Source organism: Lepisosteus platostomus, chromosome 3, assembly GCF_059453375.1.
Source record: "Lepisosteus platostomus isolate fLepPlt1 chromosome 3, fLepPlt1.hap1, whole genome shotgun sequence".
Lineage (NCBI taxonomy): Eukaryota > Metazoa > Chordata > Actinopteri > Semionotiformes > Lepisosteidae > Lepisosteus > Lepisosteus platostomus.
In genome coordinates this window covers 80,675,303-80,697,865 of record NC_142613.1, presented here as the reverse complement: position 1 = coordinate 80,697,865, position 22,563 = coordinate 80,675,303, and positions in this window count along the sequence as shown.

The window sequence follows — 22,563 nt, the reverse complement described above, 5'->3', positions numbered from 1 at the left end:
ACGAAACCACTTTTCTTCAACTTGAATTGGACTAAAAATCCATCCCTGAAAATAAAAATTCTCTGAGTAGTGTGGAAATGCTGATCCTTACCCTACCTGGGGTGTCCACTGAGCATTTCCGAGAACTCTACTTGAAGTTTTCTGGGCATGGGATTTTGACATGTTACCCAAACCAAAAGGAATGAGTGGGAAACAATCAAGACAACAGATAGAAGCACTTGCATTTGAATGAGTTTCAAGCATGCTTGGGTACTCGTGTGATCTGAGTGACTCAGTTTTGGAATACAACTGTCGCGTGGTGCACCGCGACCTCCAGGCACCCCGGAGTTTCTGAAAAAAAATTTTCTGCGATTTTCACGAAACCACTTTTCTTCAACTTGAATTGGGCTAAAAATCCATCCCTGAAAATAAAAATTCTCTGAGTAGTGTGGAAATGCTGATCCTTACCCTACCTGGGGTGTCCACTGAGCATTTCCGAGAACTCTACTTGAAGTCCTCTGGGCATGGGATTTTGACATGTTACCCAAACCAAAAGGAATGAGTGGGAAACAATCAAGACAACAGATAGAAGCACTTGCATTTGAATGAGTTTCAAGCATGCTTGGGTACTCGTGTGATCTGAGTGACTCAGTTTTGGAATACAACTGTCGCATGGTGCACCGCGACCTCCAGGCACCCCGGAGTTTCTGAAAAAAAATTTTCTGCGATTTTCACGAAACCACTTTTCTTCAACTTGAATTGGGCTAAAAATCCATCCCTGAAAATAAAAATTCTCTGAGTAGTGTGGAAATGCTGATCCTTACCCTACCTGGGGTGTCCACTGAGCATTTCCGCAAACTCTACTTGAAGTTCTCTGGGCATGGGATTTTGACATGTTACCCAAACCAAAAGGAATGAGTGGGAAACAATCAAGACATCAGATAGAAGCACTTGCATTTGAATGAGTTTCAAGCATGCTTGGGTACTCGTGTGATCTGAGTGACTCAGTTTTGGAATACAACTGTCGCGTGGTGCACTGCGACCTCCAGGCACCCCGGAGTTTCTGAAAAAAAATTTTCTGCGATTTTCACAAAACCACTTTTCTTCAACTTGAATTGGGCTAAAAATCCATCCCTGAAAATAAAAATTCTCTGAGTAGTGTGGAAATGCTTATCCTTACCCTACCTGGGGTGTCCACTGAGCATTTCCGAGAACTCTACTTGAAGTTCTCTAGGCATGGGATTTTGACATGTTACCCAAACCAAAAGGAATGAGTGGGAAACAATCAAGACATCAGATAGAAGCACTTGCATTTGAATGAGTTTCAAGCATGCTTGGGTACTCGTTGATCTGAGAGACTCAGTTTTGGAATACAACTGTCGCGTGGTGCACCGCGACCTCCAGGCACCCCGGAGTTTCTGAAAAAAAATTTTCTGCGATTTTCACGAAACCACTTTTCTTCAACTTGAATTGGGCTAAAAATCCATCCCTGAAAATAAAAATTCTCTGAGTAGTGTGGAAATGCTGATCCTTACCCTACCTGGGGTGTCCACTGAGCATTTCCGAGAACTCTACTTGAAGTTCTCTGGGCATGGGATTTTGACATGTTACCCAAACCAAAAGGAATGAGTGGGAAACAATCAAGACAACAGATAGAAGCACTTGCATTTGAATGAGTTTCAAGCATGCTTGGGTACTCGTGTGATCTGAGTGACTCAGTTTTGGAATACAACTGTCGCATGGTGCACCGCGACCTCCAGGCACCCCGGAGTTTCTGAAAAAAAATTTTCTGCGATTTTCACGAAACCACTTTTCTTCAACTTGAATTGGGCTAAAAATCCATCCCTGCAAATAAGAATTCTCTGAGTAGTGCGGAAATGCTGATCCTTACCCTACCTGGGGTGTCCAATGAGCATTTCCGAGATCTCTTCTTGAAGTTCTCTAGGCATGGGATTTTGACATTTTACCCAAACCAAAAGGAATGAGTGGGAAACAATCAAGACAACAGATAGAAGCACTTGCATTTGAATGAGTTTCAAGCATGCTTGGGTACTCGTGTGATCTGAGTTACTCAGTTTTGGAATACAACTGTCCCGTGGTGCACCGCGACCTCCATGCACCCCGGAGTTTCTGAAAAAAAATTTTCTGCGATTTTCACGAAACCACTTTTCTTCAACTTGAATTGGGCTAAAAATCCATCCCTGAAAATAAAAATTTTCTGAGTAGTGTGGAAATGCTGATCCTTACCCTACCTGGGGTGTCCACTGAGCATTTCCGCAAACTCTACTTGAAGTTCTCTGGGCATGGGATTTTGACATGTTACCCAAACCAAAAGGAATGAGTGGGAAACAATCAAGACATCAGATAGAAGCACTTGCATTTGAATGAGTTTCAAGCATGCTTGGGTACTCGTGTGATCTGAGTGACTCAATTTTGGAATACAACTGTCGCATGGTGCACCGCGACCTCCAGGCACCCCGGAGTTTCTGAAAAAAAATTTTCTGCGATTTTCACGAAACCACTTTTCTTCAACTTGAATTGGGCTAAAAATCCATCCCTGCAAATAAGAATTCTCTGAGTAGTGCGGAAATGCTGATCCTTACCCTACCTGGGGTGTCCAATGAGCATTTCCGAGATCTCTTCTTGAAGTTCTCTAGGCATGGGATTTTGACATTTTACCCAAACCAAAAGGAATGAGTGGGAAACAATCAAGACAACAGATAGAAGCACTTGCATTTGAATGAATTTCAAGCATGCTTGGGTACTCGTGTGATCTGAGTTACTCAGTTTTGGAATACAACTGTCCCGTGGTGCACCGCGACCTCCATGCACCCCGGAGTTTCTGAAAAAAAATTTTCTGCGATTTTCACGAAACCACTTTTCTTCAACTTGAATTGGGCTAAAAATCCATCCCTGAAAATAAAAATTCTCTGAGTAGTGTGGAAATGCTGATCCTTACCCTACCTGGGGTGTCCACTGAGCATTTCCGCAAACTCTACTTGAAGTTCTCTGGGCATGGGATTTTGACATGTTACCCAAACCAAAAGGAATGAGTGGGAAACAATCAAGACATCAGATAGAAGCACTTGCATTTGAATGAGTTTCAAGCATGCTTGGGTACTCGTGTGATCTGAGTGACTCAGTTTTGGAATACAACTGTCGCGTGGTGCACTGCGACCTCCAGGCACCCCGGAGTTTCTGAAAAAAAATTTTCTGCGATTTTCACAAAACCACTTTTCTTCAACTTGAATTGGGCTAAAAATCCATCCCTGAAAATAAAAATTCTCTGAGTAGTGCGGAAATGCTGATCCTTACCCTACCTGGGGTGTCGAATGAGCATTTCCGAGATCTCTTCTTGAAGTTCTCTAGGCATGGGATTTTGACATGTTACCCAAACCAAAAGGAATGAGTGGGAAACAATCAAGACAACAGATAGAAGCACTTGCATTTGAATGAGTTTCAAGCATGCTTGGGTACTCGTGTGATCTGAGTGACTCAGTTTTGGAATACAACTGTCCCGTGGTGCACCGCGACCTCCATGCACCCCGGAGTTTCTAAAAAAAAATTTTCTGCGATTTTCACGAAACCACTTTTCTTCAACTTGAATTGGGCTAAAAATCCATCCCTGAAAATAAAAATTCTCTGAGTAGTGTGGAAATGCTTATCCTTACCCTACCTGGGGTGTCCACTGAGCATTTCCGAGAACTCTACTTGAAGTTCTCTAGGCATGGGATTTTGACATGTTACCCAAACCAAAAGGAATGAGTGGGAAACAATCAAGACATCAGATAGAAGCACTTGCATTTGAATGAGTTTCAAGCATGCTTGGGTACTCGTTGATCTGAGAGACTCAGTTTTGGAATACAACTGTCGCGTGGTGCACTGCGACCTCCAGGCACCCCGGAGTTTCTGAAAAAAATTTTTCTGCGATTTTCACGAAACCACTTTTCTTCAACTTGAATTGGACTAAAAATCCATCCCTGAAAATAAAAATTCTCTGAGTAGTGTGGAAATGCTGATCCTTACCCTACCTGGGGTGTCCACTGAGCATTTCCGCAAACTCTACTTGAAGTTCTCTGGGCATGGGATTTTGACATGTTACGCAAACCAAAAGGAATGAGTGGGAAACAATCAAGACAACAGATAGAAGCACTTGCATTTGAATGAGTTTCAAGCATGCTTGGGTACTCGTGTGATCTGATGACTCAGTTTTGGAATACAACTGTCGCGTGGTGCACCGCGACCTCCAGGCACCCCGGAGTTTCTGAAAAAAATTTTTCTGCGATTTTCACGAAACCACTTTTCTTCAACTTGAATTGGGCTAAAAATCCATCCCTGAAAATAAAAATTCTCTGAGTAGTGTGGAAATGCTGATCCTTACCCTACCTGGGGTGTCCACTGAGCATTTCCGAGAACTCTACTTGAAGTTCTCTGGGCATGGGATTTTGACATGTTACCCAAACCAAAAGGAATGAGTGGGAAACAATCAAGACAACAGATAGAAGCACTTGCATTTGAATGAGTTTCAAGCATGCTTGGGTACTCGTGTGATCTGAGTGACTCAGTTTTGGAATACAACTGTCGCATGGTGCACCGCGACCTCCAGGCACCCCGGAGTTTCTGAAAAAAAATTTTCTGCGATTTTCACGAAACCACTTTTCTTCAACTTGAATTGGGCTAAAAATCCATCCCTGCAAATAAGAATTCTCTGAGTAGTGCGGAAATGCTGATCCTTACCCTACCTGGGGTGTCCAATGAGCATTTCCGAGATCTCTTCTTGAAGTTCTCTAGGCATGGGATTTTGACATTTTACCCAAACCAAAAGGAATGAGTGGGAAACAATCAAGACAACAGATAGAAGCACTTGCATTTGAATGAGTTTCAAGCATGCTTGGGTACTCGTGTGATCTGAGTGACTCAGTTTTGGAATACAACTGTCCCGTGGTGCACCGCGACCTCCATGCACCCCGGAGTTTCTAAAAAAAAATTTTCTGCGATTTTCACGAAACCACTTTTCTTCAACTTGAATTGGGCTAAAAATCCATCCCTGAAAATAAAAATTCTCTGAGTAGTGTGGAAATGCTTATCCTTACCCTACCTGGGGTGTCCACTGAGCATTTCCGAGAACTCTACTTGAAGTTCTCTAGGCATGGGATTTTGACATGTTACCCAAACCAAAAGGAATGAGTGGGAAACAATCAAGACATCAGATAGAAGCACTTGCATTTGAATGAGTTTCAAGCATGCTTGGGTACTCGTTGATCTGAGAGACTCAGTTTTGGAATACAACTGTCGCGTGGTGCACTGCGACCTCCAGGCACCCCGGAGTTTCTGAAAAAAAATTTTCTGCGATTTTCACGAAACCACTTTTCTTCAACTTGAATTGGACTAAAAATCCATCCCTGAAAATAAAAATTCTCTGAGTAGTGTGGAAATGCTGATCCTTACCCTACCTGGGGTGTCCACTGAGCATTTCCGAGAACTCTACTTGAAGTTCTCTGGGCATGGGATTTTGACATGTTACCCAAACCAAAAGGAATGAGTGGGAAACAATCAAGACAACAGATAGAAGCACTTGCATTTGAATGAGTTTCAAGCATGCTTGGGTACTCGTGTGATCTGAGTGACTCAGTTTTGGAATACAACTGTCGCGTGGTGCACCGCGACCTCCAGGCACCCCGGAGTTTCTGAAAAAAAATTTTCTGCGATTTTCACGAAACCACTTTTCTTCAACTTGAATTGGGCTAAAAATCCATCCCTGAAAATAAAAATTCTCTGAGTAGTGTGGAAATGCTGATCCTTACCCTACCTGGGGTGTCCACTGAGCATTTCCGAGAACTCTACTTGAAGTTCTCTGGGCATGGGATTTTGACATGTTACCCAAACCAAAAGGAATGAGTGGGAAACAATCAAGACAACAGATAGAAGCACTTGCATTTGAATGAGTTTCAAGCATGCTTGGGTACTCGTGTGATCTGAGTGACTCAGTTTTGGAATACAACTGTCGCATGGTGCACCGCGACCTCCAGGCACCCCGGAGTTTCTGAAAAAAAATTTTCTGCGATTTTCACGAAACCACTTTTCTTCAACTTGAATTGGGCTAAAAATCCATCCCTGAAAATAAAAATTCTCTGAGTAGTGTGGAAATGCTGATCCTTACCCTACCTGGGGTGTCAACTGAGCATTTCCGAGAACTCTACTTGAAGTTCTCTGGGCATGGGATTTTGACATGTTACCCAAACCAAAAGGAATGAGTGGGAAACAATCAAGACATCAGATAGAAGCACTTGCATTTGAATGAGTTTCAAGCATGCTTGGGTACTCGTGTGATCTGAGTGACTCAGTTTTGGAATACAACTGTCGCGTGGTGCACTGCGACCTCCAGGCACCCCGGAGTTTCTGAAAAAAAATTTTCTGCGATTTTCACGAAACCACTTTTCTTCAACTTGAATTGGGCTAAAAATCCATCCCTGAAAATAAAAATTCTCTGAGTAGTGTGGAAATGCTGATCCTTACCCTACCTGGGGTGTCCACTGAGCATTTCTGAGAACTCTACTTGAAGTTCTCTGGGCATGGGCTTTTGACATGTTACCCAAACCAAAAGGAATGAGTGGGAAACAATCAAGACAACAGATAGAAGCACTTGCATTTGAATGAGTTTCAAGCATGCTTGGGTACTCGTGTGATCTGAGTGACTCAGTTTTGGAATACAACTGTCGCGTGGTGCACCGCGACCTCCAGGCACCCCGGAGTTTCTGAAAAAAAATTTTCTGCGATTTTCACGAAACCACTTTTCTTCAACTTGAATTGGGCTAAAAATCCATCCCTGAAAATAAAAATTCTCTGAGTAGTGTGGAAATGCTGATCCTTACCCTACCTGGGGTGTACACTGAGCATTTCCGAGAACTCTACTTGAAGTTCTCTGGGCATGGGATTTTGACATGTTACCCAAACCAAAAGGAATGAGTGGGAAACAATCAAGACAACAGATAGAAGCACGTGCATTTGAATGAGTTTCAAGCATGCTTGGGTACTCGTGTGATCTGAGTGACTCAGTTTTGGAATACAACTGTCGCATGGTGCACCGCGACCTCCAGGCACCCCGGAGTTTCTGAAAAAAAATTTTCTGCGATTTTCACGAAACCACTTTTCTTCAACTTGAATTGGGCTAAAAATCCATCCCTGAAAATAAAAATTCTCTGAGTAGTGTGGAAATGCTGATCCTTACCCTACCTGGGGTGTCCACTGAGCATTTCCGCAAACTCTACTTGAAGTTCTCTGGGCATGGGATTTTGACATGTTACCCAAACCAAAAGGAATGAGTGGGAAACAATCAAGACATCAGATATAAGCACTTGCATTTGAATGAGTTTCAAGCATGCTTGGGTACTCGTGTGATCTGAGTGACTCAGTTTTGGAATACAACTGTTGCATGGTGCACCGCGACCTCCAGGCACCCCGGAGTTTCTGAAAAAAAATTTTCTGCGATTTTCACGAAACCACTTTTCTTCAACTTGAATTGGGCTAAAAATCCATCCCTGCAAATAAGAATTCTCTGAGTAGTGCGGAAATGCTGATCCTTACCCTACCTGGGGTGTCCAATGAGCATTTCCGAGATCTCTTCTTGAAGTTCTCTAGGCATGGGATTTTGACATTTTACCCAAACCAAAAGGAATGAGTGGGAAACAATCAAGACAACAGATAGAAGCACTTGCATTTGAATGAGTTTCAAGCATGCTTGGGTACTCGTGTGATCTGAGTGACTCAGTTTTGGAATACAACTGTCCCGTGGTGCACCGCGACCTCCATGCACCCCGGAGTTTCTGAAAAAAAATTTTCTGCGATTTTCACGAAACCACTTTTCTTCAACTTGAATTGGGCTAAAAATCCATCCCTGAAAATAAAAATTCTCTGAGTAGTGTGGAAATGCTGATCCTTACCCTACCTGGGGTGTCCACTGAGCATTTCCGCAAACTCTACTTGAAGTTCTCTGGGCATGGGATTTTGACATGTTACCCAAACCAAAAGGAATGAGTGGGAAACAATCAAGACATCAGATAGAAGCACTTGCATTTGAATGAGTTTCAAGCATGCTTGGTTACTCGTGTGATCTGAGTGACTCAGTTTTGGAATACAACTGTCGCGTGGTGCACTGCGACCTCCAGGCACCCCGGAGTTTCTGAAAAAAAATTTTCTGCGATTTTCACAAAACCACTTTTCTTCAACTTGAATTGGGCTAAAAATCCATCCCTGAAAATAAAAATTCTCTGAGTAGTGCGGAAATGCTGATCCTTACCCTACCTGGGGTGTCGAATGAGCATTTCCGAGATCTCTTCTTGAAGTTCTCTAGGCATGGGATTTTGACATGTTACCCAAACCAAAAGGAATGAGTGGGAAACAATCAAGACATCAGATAGAAGCACTTGCATTTGAATGAGTTTCAAGCATGCTTGGGTACTCGTTGATCTGAGAGACTCAGTTTTGGAATACAACTGTCGCGTGGTGCACTGCGACCTCCAGGCACCCCGGAGTTTCTGAAAAAAAATTTTCTGCGATTTTCACGAAACCACTTTTCTTCAACTTGAATTGGACTAAAAATCCATCCCTGAAAATAAAAATTCTCTGAGTAGTGTGGAAATGCTGATCCTTACCCTACCTGGGGTGTCCACTGAGTATTTCCGAGAACTCTACTTGAAGTTCTCTGGGCATGGGATTTTGACATGTTACCCAAACCAAAAGGAATGAGTGGGAAACAATCAAGACAACAGATAGAAGCACTTGCATTTGAATGAGTTTCAAGCATGCTTGGGTACTCGTGTGATCTGAGTGACTCAGTTTTGGAATACAACTGTCGCGTGGTGCACCGCGACCTCCAGGCACCCCGGAGTTTCTGAAAAAAAATTTTCTGCGATTTTCACGAAACCACTTTTCTTCAACTTGAATTGGGCTAAAAATCCATCCCTGAAAATAAAAATTCTCTGAGTAGTGTGGAAATGCTGATCCTTACCCTACCTGGGGTGTCCACTGAGCATTTCCGAGAACTCTACTTGAAGTTCTCTGGGCATGCGATTTTGACATGTTACCCAAACCAAAAGGAATGAGTGGGAAACAATCAAGACAACAGATAGAAGCACTTGCATTTGAATGAGTTTCAAGCATGCTTGGGTACTCGTGTGATCTGAGTGACTCAGTTTTGGAATACAACTGTTGCGTGGTGCACCGCGACCTCCAGGCACCCCGGAGTTTCTGAAAAAAAATTTTCTGCGATTTTCACGAAACCACTTTTCTTCAACTTGAATTGGGCTAAAAATCCATCCCTGAAAATAAAAATTCTCTGAGTAGTGTGGAAATGCTGATCCTTACCCTACCTGGGGTGTCCACTGAGCATTTCCGCAAACTCTACTTGAAGTTCTCTGGGCATGGGATTTTGACATGTTACCCAAACCAAAAGGAATGAGTGGGAAACAATCAAGACATCAGATATAAGCACTTGCATTTGAATGAGTTTCAAGCATGCTTGGGTACTCGTGTGATCTGAGTGACTCAGTTTTGGAATACAACTGTTGCATGGTGCACCGCGACCTCCAGGCACCCCGGAGTTTCTGAAAAAAAATTTTCTGCGATTTTCACGAAACCACTTTTCTTCAACTTGAATTGGGCTAAAAATCCATCCCTGCAAATAAGAATTCTCTGAGTAGTGCGGAAATGCTGATCCTTACCCTACCTGGGGTGTCCAATGAGCATTTCCGAGATCTCTTCTTGAAGTTCTCTAGGCATGGGATTTTGACATTTTACCCAAACCAAAAGGAATGAGTGGGAAACAATCAAGACAACAGATAGAAGCACTTGCATTTGAATGAGTTTCAAGCATGCTTGGGTACTCGTGTGATCTGAGTGACTCAGTTTTGGAATACAACTGTCCCGTGGTGCACCGCGACCTCCATGCACCCCGGAGTTTCTGAAAAAAAATTTTCTGCGATTTTCACGAAACCACTTTTCTTCAACTTGAATTGGGCTAAAAATCCATCCCTGAAAATAAAAATTCTCTGAGTAGTGTGGAAATGCTGATCCTTACCCTACCTGGGGTGTCCACTGAGCATTTCCGCAAACTCTACTTGAAGTTCTCTGGGCATGGGATTTTGACATGTTACCCAAACCAAAAGGAATGAGTGGGAAACAATCAAGACATCAGATAGAAGCACTTGCATTTGAATGAGTTTCAAGCATGCTTGGTTACTCGTGTGATCTGAGTGACTCAGTTTTGGAATACAACTGTCGCGTGGTGCACTGCGACCTCCAGGCACCCCGGAGTTTCTGAAAAAAAATTTTCTGCGATTTTCACAAAACCACTTTTCTTCAACTTGAATTGGGCTAAAAATCCATCCCTGAAAATAAAAATTCTCTGAGTAGTGCGGAAATGCTGATCCTTACCCTACCTGGGGTGTCGAATGAGCATTTCCGAGATCTCTTCTTGAAGTTCTCTAGGCATGGGATTTTGACATGTTACCCAAACCAAAAGGAATGAGTGGGAAACAATCAAGACATCAGATAGAAGCACTTGCATTTGAATGAGTTTCAAGCATGCTTGGGTACTCGTTGATCTGAGAGACTCAGTTTTGGAATACAACTGTCGCGTGGTGCACTGCGACCTCCAGGCACCCCGGAGTTTCTGAAAAAAAATTTTCTGCGATTTTCACGAAACCACTTTTCTTCAACTTGAATTGGACTAAAAATCCATCCCTGAAAATAAAAATTCTCTGAGTAGTGTGGAAATGCTGATCCTTACCCTACCTGGGGTGTCCACTGAGTATTTCCGAGAACTCTACTTGAAGTTCTCTGGGCATGGGATTTTGACATGTTACCCAAACCAAAAGGAATGAGTGGGAAACAATCAAGACAACAGATAGAAGCACTTGCATTTGAATGAGTTTCAAGCATGCTTGGGTACTCGTGTGATCTGAGTGACTCAGTTTTGGAATACAACTGTCGCGTGGTGCACCGCGACCTCCAGGCACCCCGGAGTTTCTGAAAAAAAATTTTCTGCGATTTTCACGAAACCACTTTTCTTCAACTTGAATTGGGCTAAAAATCCATCCCTGAAAATAAAAATTCTCTGAGTAGTGTGGAAATGCTGATCCTTACCCTACCTGGGGTGTCCACTGAGCATTTCCGAGAACTCTACTTGAAGTTCTCTGGGCATGCGATTTTGACATGTTACCCAAACCAAAAGGAATGAGTGGGAAACAATCAAGACAACAGATAGAAGCACTTGCATTTGAATGAGTTTCAAGCATGCTTGGGTACTCGTGTGATCTGAGTGACTCAGTTTTGGAATACAACTGTTGCGTGGTGCACCGCGACCTCCAGGCACCCCGGAGTTTCTGAAAAAAAATTTTCTGCGATTTTCACGAAACCACTTTTCTTCAACTTGAATTGGGCTAAAAATCCATCCCTGAAAATAAAAATTCTCTGAGTAGTGCGGAAATGCTGATCCTTACCCTACCTGGGGTGTCGAATGAGTATTTCCGAGATCTCTTCTTGAAGTTCTCTAGGCAAGGGATTTTGACATGTTACCCAAACCAAAAGGAATGAGTGGGAAACAATCAAGACAACAGATAGAAGCACTTGCATTTGAATGAGTTTCAAGCATGCTTGGGTACTCGTGTGATCTGAGTGACTCAGTTTTGGAATACAACTGTCCCGTGGTGCACCGCGACCTCCATGCACCCCGGAGTTTCTAAAAAAAATTTTTCTGCGATTTTCACGAAACCACTTTTCTTCAACTTGAATTGGGCTAAAAATCCATCCCTGAAAATAAAAATTCTCTGAGTAGTGTGGAAATGCTTATCCTTACCCTACCTGGGGTGTCCACTGAGCATTTCCGAGAACTCTACTTGAAGTTCTCTAGGCATGGGATTTTGACATGTTACCCAAACCAAAAGGAATGAGTGGGAAACAATCAAGACATCAGATAGAAGCACTTGCATTTGAATGAGTTTCAAGCATGCTTGGGTACTCGTTGATCTGAGAGACTCAGTTTTGGAATACAACTGTCGCGTGGTGCACTGCGACCTCCAGGCACCCCGGAGTTTCTGAAAAAAATTTTTCTGCGATTTTCACGAAACCACTTTTCTTCAACTTGAATTGGACTAAAAATCCATCCCTGAAAATAAAAATTCTCTGAGTAGTGTGGAAATGCTGATCCTTACCCTACCTGGGGTGTCCACTGAGCATTTCCGCAAACTCTACTTGAAGTTCTCTGGGCATGGGATTTTGACATGTTACGCAAACCAAAAGGAATGAGTGGGAAACAATCAAGACAACAGATAGAAGCACTTGCATTTGAATGAGTTTCAAGCATGCTTGGGTACTCGTGTGATCTGAGTGACTCAGTTTTGGAATACAACTGTCGCGTGGTGCACCGCGACCTCCAGGCACCCCGGAGTTTCTGAAAAAAAATTTTCTGCGATTTTCTCGAAACCACTTTTCTTCAACTTGAATTGGGCTAAAAATCCATCCCTGAAAATAAAAATTCTCTGAGTAGTGTGGAAATGCTGATCCTTACCCTACCTGGGGTGTCCACTGAGCATTTCCGAGAACTCTACTTGAAGTTCTCTGGGCATGGGATTTTGACATGTTACCCAAACCAAAAGGAATGAGTGGGAAACAATCAAGACAACAGATAGAAGCACTTGCATTTGAATGAGTTTCAAGCATGCTTGGGTACTCGTGTGATCTGAGTGACTCAGTTTTGGAATACAACTGTCGCATGGTGCACCGCGACCTCCAGGCACCCCGGAGTTTCTGAAAAAAAATTTTCTGCGATTTTCACGAAACCACTTTTCTTCAACTTGAATTGGGCTAAAAATCCATCCCTGCAAATAAGAATTCTCTGAGTAGTGCGGAAATGCTGATCCTTACCCTACCTGGGGTGTCCAATGAGCATTTCCGAGATCTCTTCTTGAAGTTCTCTAGGCATGGGATTTTGACATTTTACCCAAACCAAAAGGAATGAGTGGGAAACAATCAAGACAACAGATAGAAGCACTTGCATTTGAATGAGTTTCAAGCATGCTTGGGTACTAGTGTGATCTGAGTTACTCAGTTTTGGAATACAACTGTCCCGTGGTGCACCGCGACCTCCATGCACCCCGGAGTTTCTGAAAAAAAATTTTCTGCGATTTTCACGAAACCACTTTTCTTCAACTTGAATTGGGCTAAAAATCCATCCCTGAAAATAAAAATTCTCTGAGTAGTGTGGAAATGCTGATCCTTACCCTACCTGGGGTGTCCACTGAGCATTTCCGCAAACTCTACTTGAAGTTCTCTGGGCATGGGATTTTGACATGTTACCCAAACCAAAAGGAATGAGTGGGAAACAATCAAGGCATCAGATAGAAGCACTTGCATTTGAATGAGTTTCAAGCATGCTTGGGTACTCGTGTGATCTGAGTGACTCAGTTTTGGAATACAACTGTCGCATGGTGCACCGCGACCTCCAGGCACCCCGGAGTTTCTGAAAAAAAATTTTCTGCGATTTTCACGAAACCACTTTTCTTCAACTTGAATTGGGCTAAAAATCCATCCCTGCAAATAAGAATTCTCTGAGTAGTGCGGAAATGCTGATCCTTACCCTACCTGGGGTGTCCAATGAGCATTTCCGAGATCTCTTCTTGAAGTTCTCTAGGCATGGGATTTTGACATTTTACCCAAACCAAAAGGAATGAGTGGGAAACAATCAAGACAACAGATAGAAGCACTTGCATTTGAATGAGTTTCAAGCATGCTTGGGTACTCGTGTGATCTGAGTTACTCAGTTTTGGAATACAACTGTCCCGTGGTGCACCGCGACCTCCATGCACCCCGGAGTTTCTGAAAAAAAATTTTCTGCGATTTTCACGAAACCACTTTTCTTCAACTTGAATTGGGCTAAAAATCCATCCCTGAAAATAAAAATTCTCTGAGTAGTGTGGAAATGCTGATCCTTACCCTACCTGGGGTGTCCACTGAGCATTTCCGCAAACTCTACTTGAAGTTCTCTGGGCATGGGATTTTGACATGTTACCCAAACCAAAAGGAATGAGTGGGAAACAATCAAGACATCAGATAGAAGCATTTGAATGAGTTTCAAGCATGCTTGGGTACTCATGTGATCTGAGTTACTCAGTTTTGGAATACAACTGTCCCGTGGTGCACCGCGACCTCCATGCACCCCGGAGTTTCTGAAAAAAAATTTTCTGCGATTTTCACGAAACCACTTTTCTTCAACTTGAATTGGGCTAAAAATCCATCCCTGAAAATAAAAATTCTCTGAGTAGTGTGGAAATGCTTATCCTTACCCTACCTGGGGTGTCCACTGAGCATTTCCGAGAACTCTACTTGAAGTTCTCTAGGCATGGGATTTTGACATGTTACCCAAACCAAAAGGAATGAGTGGGAAACAATCAAGACATCAGATAGAAGCACTTGCATTTGAATGAGTTTCAAGCATGCTTGGGTACTCGTTGATCTGAGAGACTCAGTTTTGGAATACAACTGTCGCGTGGTGCACTGCGACCTCCAGGCACCCCGGAGTTTCTGAAAAAAAATTTTCTGCGATTTTCACGAAACCACTTTTCTTCAACTTGAATTGGACTAAAAATCCATCCCTGAAAATAAAAATTCTCTGAGTAGTGTGGAAATGCTGATCCTTACCCTACCTGGGGTGTACACTGAGCATTTCCGAGAACTCTACTTGAAGTTCTCTGGGCATGGGATTTTGACATGTTACCCAAACCAAAAGGAATGAGTGGGAAACAATCAAGACAACAGATAGAAGCACTTGCATTTGAATGAGTTTCAAGCATGCTTGGGTACTCGTGTGATCTGAGTGACTCAGTTTTGGAATACAACTGTCGCGTGGTGCACCGCGACCTCCAGGCACCCCGGAGTTTCTGAAAAAAAATTTTCTGCGATTTTCACGAAACCACTTTTCTTCAACTTGAATTTTGCTAAAAATCCATCCCTGAAAATAAAAATTCTCTGAGTAGTGTGGAAATGCTGATCCTTACCCTACCTGGGGTGTCCACTGAGCATTTCCGCAAACTCTACTTGAAGTTCTCTGGGCATGGGATTTTGACATGTTACGCAAACCAAAAGGAATGAGTGGGAAACAATCAAGACAACAGATAGAAGCACTTGCATTTGAATGAGTTTCAAGCATGCTTGGGTACTCGTGTGATCTGAGTGACTCAGTTTTGGAATACAACTGTCGCGTGGTGCACCGCGACCTCCAGGCACCCCGGAGTTTCTGAAAAAAAATTTTCTGTGATTTTCTCGAAACCACTTTTCTTCAACTTGAATTGGGCTAAAAATCCATCCCTGAAAATAAAAATTCTCTGAGTAGTGTGGAAATGCTGATCCTTACCCTACCTGGGGTGTCCACTGAGCATTTCCGAGAACTCTACTTGAAGTTCTCTGGGCATGGGATTTTGACATGTTACCCAAACCAAAAGGAATGAGTGGGAAACAATCAAGACAACAGATAGAAGCACTTGCATTTGAATGAGTTTCAAGCATGCTTGGGTACTCGTGTGATCTGAGTGACTCAGTTTTGGAATACAACTGTCGCATGGTGCACCGCGACCTCCAGGCACCCCGGAGTTTCTGAAAAAAAATTTTCTGCGATTTTCACGAAACCACTTTTCTTCAACTTGAATTGGGCTAAAAATCCATCCCTGCAAATAAGAATTCTCTGAGTAGTGCGGAAATGCTGATCCTTACCCTACCTGGGGTGTCCAATGAGCATTTCCGAGATCTCTTCTTGAAGTTCTCTAGGCATGGGATTTTGACATTTTACCCAAACCAAAAGGAATGAGTGGGAAACAATCAAGACAACAGATAGAAGCACTTGCATTTGAATGAGTTTCAAGCATGCTTGGGTACTCGTGTGATCTGAGTTACTCAGTTTTGGAATACAACTGTCCCGTGGTGCACCGCGACCTCCATGCACCCCGGAGTTTCTGAAAAAAAATTTTCTGCGATTTTCACGAAACCACTTTTCTTCAACTTGAATTGGGCTAAAAATCCATCCCTGAAAATAAAAATTCTCTGAGTAGTGTGGAAATGCTGATCCTTACCCTACCTGGGGTGTCCACTGAGCATTTCCGCAAACTCTACTTGAAGTTCTCTGGGCATGGGATTTTGACATGTTACCCAAACCAAAAGGAATGAGTGGGAAACAATCAAGGCATCAGATAGAAGCACTTGCATTTGAATGAGTTTCAAGCATGCTTGGGTACTCGTGTGATCTGAGTGACTCAGTTTTGGAATACAACTGTCGCATGGTGCACCGCGACCTCCAGGCACCCCGGAGTTTCTGAAAAAAAATTTTCTGCGATTTTCACGAAACCACTTTTCTTCAACTTGAATTGGGCTAAAAATCCATCCCTGCAAATAAGAATTCTCTGAGTAGTGCGGAAATGCTGATCCTTACCCTACCTGGGGTGTCCAATGAGCATTTCCGAGATCTCTTCTTGAAGTTCTCTAGGCATGGGATTTTGACATTTTACCCAAACCAAAAGGAATGAGTGGGAAACAATCAAGACAACAGATAGAAGCACTTGCATTTGAATGAGTTTCAAGCATGCTTGGGTACTCGTGTGATCTGAGTTACTCAGTTTTGGAATACAACTGTCCCGTGGTGCACCGCGACCTCCATGCACCCCGGAGTTTCTGAAAAAAAATTTTCTGCGATTTTCACGAAACCACTTTTCTTCAACTTGAATTGGGCTAAAAATCCATCCCTGAAAATAAAAATTCTCTGAGTAGTGTGGAAATGCTGATCCTTACCCTACCTGGGGTGTCCACTGAGCATTTCCGCAAACTCTACTTGAAGTTCTCTGGGCATGGGATTTTGACATGTTACCCAAACCAAAAGGAATGAGTGGGAAACAATCAAGACATCAGATAGAAGCACTTGCATTTGAATGAGTTTCAAGCATGCTTGGGTACTCGTTGATCTGAGAGACTCAGTTTTGGAATACAACTGTCGCGTGGTGCACTGCGACCTCCAGGCACCCCGGAGTTTCTGAAAAAAAATTTTCTGCGATTTTCACGAAACCACTTTTCTTCAACTTGAATTGGACTAAAAATCCATCCCTGAAAATAAAAATTCTCTGAGTAGTGTGGAAATGCTGATCCTTACCCTACCTGGGGTGTCCACTGAGCATTTCCGAGAACTCTACTTGAAGTTCTCTGGGCATGGGATTTTGACATGTTACCCAAACCAAAAGGAATGAGTGGGAAACAATCAAGACAACAGATAGAAGCACTTGCATTTGAATGAGTTTCAAGCATGCTTGGGTACTCGTGTGATCTGAGTGACTCAGTTTTGGAATACAACTGTCGCATGGTGCACCGCGACCTCCAGGCACCCCGGAGTTTCTGAAAAAAAATTTTCTGCGATTTTCACGAAACCACTTTTCTTCAACTTGAATTGGGCTAAAAATCCATACCTGAAAATAAAAATTCTCTGAATAGTGTGGAAATGCTGATCCTTACCCTACCTGGGGTGTCAACTGAGCATTTCCGAGAACTCTACTTGAAGTTCTCTGGGCATGGGATTTTGACATGTTACCCAAACCAAAAGGAATGAGTGGGAAACAATCAAGACATCAGATAGAAGCACTTGCATTTGAATGAGTTTCAAGCATGCTTGGGTACTCGTGTGATCTGAGTGACTCAGTTTTGGAATACAACTGTCGCGTGGTGCACTGCGACCTCCAGGCACCCCGGAGTTTCTGAAAAAAAATTTTCTGCGATTTTCACGAAACCACTTTTCTTCAACTTGAATTGGGCTAAAAATCCATCCCTGAAAATAAAAATTCTCTGAGTAGTGTGGAAATGCTGATCCTTACCCTACCTGGGGTGTCCACTGAGCATTTCCGAGAACTCTACTTGAAGTTCTCTGGGCATGGGATTTTGACATGTTACCCAAACCAAAAGGAATGAGTGGGAAACAATCAAGACAACAGATAGAAGCACTTGCATTTGAATGAGTTTCAAGCATGCTTGGGTACTCGTGTGATCTGAGTGACTCAGTTTTGGAATACAACTGTCGCGTGGTGCACCGCGACCTCCAGGCACCCCGGAGTTTCTGAAAAAAAATTTTCTGCGATTTTCACGAAACCACTTTTCTTCAACTTGAATTGGGCTAAAAATCCATCCCTGAAAATAAAAATTCTCTGAGTAGTGTGGAAATGCTGATCCTTACCCTACCTGGGGTGTCCACTGAGCATTTCCGAGAACTCTACTTGAAGTTCTCTGGGCATGGGATTTTGACATGTTACCCAAACCAAAAGGAATGAGTGGGAAACAATCAAGACAACAGATAGAAGCACTTGCATTTGAATGAGTTTCAAGCATGCTTGGGTACTCGTGTGATCTGAGTGACTCAGTTTTGGAATACAACTGTCGCGTGGTGCACCGCGACCTCCAGGCACCCCGGAGTTTCTGAAAAAAAATTTTCTGCGATTTTCACGAAACCACTTTTCTTCAACTTGAATTGGGCTAAAAATCCATCCCTGAAAATAAAAATTCTCTGAGTAGTGTGGAAATGCTGATCCTTACCCTACCTGGGGTGTACACTGAGCATTTCCGAGAACTCTACTTGAAGTTCTCTGGGCATGGGATTTTGACATGTTACCCAAACCAAAAGGAATGAGTGGGAAACAATCAAGACAACAGATAGAAGCACTTGCATTTGAATGAGTTTCAAGCATGCTTGGGTACTCGTGTGATCTGAGTGACTCAGTTTTGGAATACAACTGTCGCGTGGTGCACCGCGACCTCCAGGCACCCCGGAGTTTCTGAAAAAAAATTTTCTGCGATTTTCACGAAACCACTTTTCTTCAACTTGAATTTTGCTAAAAATCCATCCCTGAAAATAAAAATTCTCTGAGTAGTGTGGAAATGCTGATCCTTTCCCTACCTGGGGTGTCCACTGAGCATTTCCGCAAACTCTACTTGAAGTTCTCTGGGCATGGGATTTTGACATGTTACCCAAACCAAAAGGAATGAGTGGGAAACAGTCAAGACAACAGATAGAAGCACTTGCATTTGAATGAGTTTCTAGCATGCTTGGGTACTCGTGTGATCTGAGTGACTCAGATTTGGAATACAACTGTCGCATGGTGCACCGCGACCTCCAGGCACCCCGGAGTTTCTGAAAAAAAATTTTCTGCGATTTTCACGAAACCACTTTTCTTCAACTTGAATTGGGCTAAAAATCCATCCCTGAAAATAAAAATTCTCTGAGCAGTGCGGAAATGCTAATCCTTACCCTACCTGGGGTGTCTAATGAGCATTTCCGAGATCTCTTCTTGAAGTTCTCTAGGCATGGGATTTTGACATGTTACCCAAACCAAAAGGAATGAGTGGGAAACAATCAAGACAACAGATAGAAGCACTTGCATTTGAATGAGTTTCAAGCATGCTTGGGTACTCGTGTGATCTGAGTGACTCAGTTTTGGAATACAACTGTCGCATGGTGCACCGCGACCTCCAGGCACCCCGGAGTTTCTGAAAAAAAATTTTCTGCGATTTTCACGAAACCACTTTTCTTCAACTTGAATTGGGCTAAAAATCCATCCCTGAAAATAAAAATTCTCTGAGTAGTGTGGAAATGCTTATCCTTACCCTACCTGGGGTGTCCACTGAGCATTTCCGAGAACTCTACTTGAAGTTCTCTAGGCATGGGATTTTGACATGTTACCCAAACCAAAAGGAATGAGTGGGAAGCAATCAAGACATCAGATAGAAGCACTTGCATTTGAATGAGTTTCAAGCATGCTTGGGTACTCGTGTGATCTGAGAGACTCAGTTTTGGAATACAACTGTCGCGTGGTGCACTGCGACCTCCAGGCACCCCAGAGTTTCTGAAAAAAAAATTTCTGCGATTTTCACGAAACCACTTTTATTCAACTTGAATTGGACTAAAAATCCATCCCTGAAAATAAAAATTCTCTGAGTAGTGTGGAAATGCTGATCCTTACCCTACCTGGGGTGTCCACTGAGCATTTCCGAGAACTCTACTTGAAGTTCTCTGGGCATGGGATTTTGACATGTTACCCAAACCAAAAGGAATGAGTGGGAAACAATCAAGACAACAGATAGGAGCACTTGCATTTGAATGAGTTTCAAGCATGCTTGGGTACTCGTGTGATCTGAGTGACTCAGTTTTGGAATACAACTGTCGCGTGGTGCACCGCGACCTCCAGGCACCCCGGAGTTTCTGAAAAAAAATTTTCTGCGATTTTCACGAAACCACTTTTCTTCAACTTGAATTGGGCTAAAAATCCATCCCTGAAAATAAAAATTCTCTGAGTAGTGTGGAAATGCTGATCCTTACCCTACCTGGGGTGTCCACTGAGCATTTCCGAGAACTCTACTTGAAGTTCTCTGGGCATGGGATTTTGACATGTTACCCAAACCAAAAGGAATGAGTGGGAAACAATCAAGACATCAGATAGAAGCACTTGCATTTGAATGAGTTTCAAGCATGCTTGGGTACTCGTGTGATCTGAGTGACTCAGTTTTGGAATACAACTGTCGCGTGGTGCACTGCGACCTCCAGGCACCCCGGAGTTTCTGAAAAAAAATTTTCTGCGATTTTCACGAAACCACTTTTCTTCAACTTGAATTGGGCTAAAACTCCATCCCTGAAAATAAAAATTCTCTGAGTAGTGCGGAAATGCTGATCCTTACCCTACCTGGGGTGTCGAATGAGCATTTCCGAGATCTCTTCTTGAAGTTCTCTAGGCATGGGATTTTGACATGTTACCCAAACCAAAAGGAATGAGTGGGAAACAGTCAAGACAACAGATAGAAGCACTTGCATTTGAATGAGTTTCTAGCATGCTTGGGTACTCGTGTGATCTGAGTGACTCAGTTTTGGAATACAAGTGTCGCGTGGTGCACCGCGACATCTAGGCACCCCGGAGTTTCTGAAAAAAAATTTTCTGCGATTTTCACGAAACCACTTTTCTTCAACTTGAATTGGTCTAAAAATCCATCCCTGCAAATAAGAATTCTCTGAGTAGTGCGGAAATGCTGATCCTTACCCTACCTGGGGTGTCCAATGAGCATTTCCGAGATCTCTTCTTGAAGTTCTCTAGGCATGGGATTTTGACATTTTACCCAAACCAAAAGGAATGAGTGGGAAACAATCAAGACAACAGATAGAAGCACTTGCATTTGAATGAGTTTCAAGCATGCTTGGGTACTCGTGTGATCTGAGTTACTCAGTTTTGGAATACAACTGTCCCGTGGTGCACCGCGACCTCCATGCACCCCGGAGTTTCTGAAAAAAAATTTTCTGCGATTTTCACGAAACCACTTTTCTTCAACTTGAATTGGGCTAAAAATCCATCCCTGAAAATAAAAATTCTCTGAGTAGTGTGGAAATGCTGATCCTTACCCTACCTGGGGTGTCCACTGAGCATTTCCGCAAACTCTACTTGAAGTTCTCTGGGCATGGGATTTTGACATGTTACCCAAACCAAAAGGAATGAGTGGGAAACAATCAAGACATCAGATAGAAGCATTTGAATGAGTTTCAAGCATGCTTGGGTACTCGTGTGATCTGAGTTACTCAGTTTTGGAATACAACTGTCCCGTGGTGCACCGCGACCTCCATGCACCCCGGAGTTTCTGAAAAAAAATTTTCTGCGATTTTCACGAAACCACTTTTCTTCAACTTGAATTGGGCTAAAAATCCATCCCTGAAAATAAAAATTCTCTGAGTAGTGTGGAAATGCTGATCCTTACCCTACCTGGGGTGTCCACTGAGCATTTCCGCAAACTCTACTTGAAGTTCTCTGGGCATGGGATTTTGACATGTTACCCAAACCAAAAGGAATGAGTGGGAAACAATCAAGGCATCAGATAGAAGCACTTGCATTTGAATGAGTTTCAAGCATGCTTGGGTACTCGTGTGATCTGAGTGACTCAGTTTTGGAATACAACTGTCGCATGGTGCACCGCGACCTCCAGGCACCCCGGAGTTTCTGAAAAAAAATTTTCTGCGATTTTCACGAAACCACTTTTCTTCAACTTGAATTGGGCTAAAAATCCATCCCTGCAAATAAGAATTCTCTGAGTAGTGCGGAAATGCTGATCCTTACCCTACCTGGGGTGTCCAATGAGCATTTCCGAGATCTCTTCTTGAAGTTCTCTAGGCATGGGATTTTGACATTTTACCCAAACCAAAAGGAATGAGTGGGAAACAATCAAGACAACAGATAGAAGCACTTGCATTTGAATGAGTTTCAAGCATGCTTGGGTACTCGTGTGATCTGAGTTACTCAGTTTTGGAATACAACTGTCCCGTGGTGCACCGCGACCTCCATGCACCCCGGAGTTTCTGAAAAAAAATTTTCTGCGATTTTCACGAAACCACTTTTCTTCAACTTGAATTGGGCTAAAAATCCATCCCTGAAAATAAAAATTCTCTGAGTAGTGTGGAAATGCTGATCCTTACCCTACCTGGGGTGTCCACTGAGCATTTCCGCAAACTCTACTTGAAGTTCTCTGGGCATGGGATTT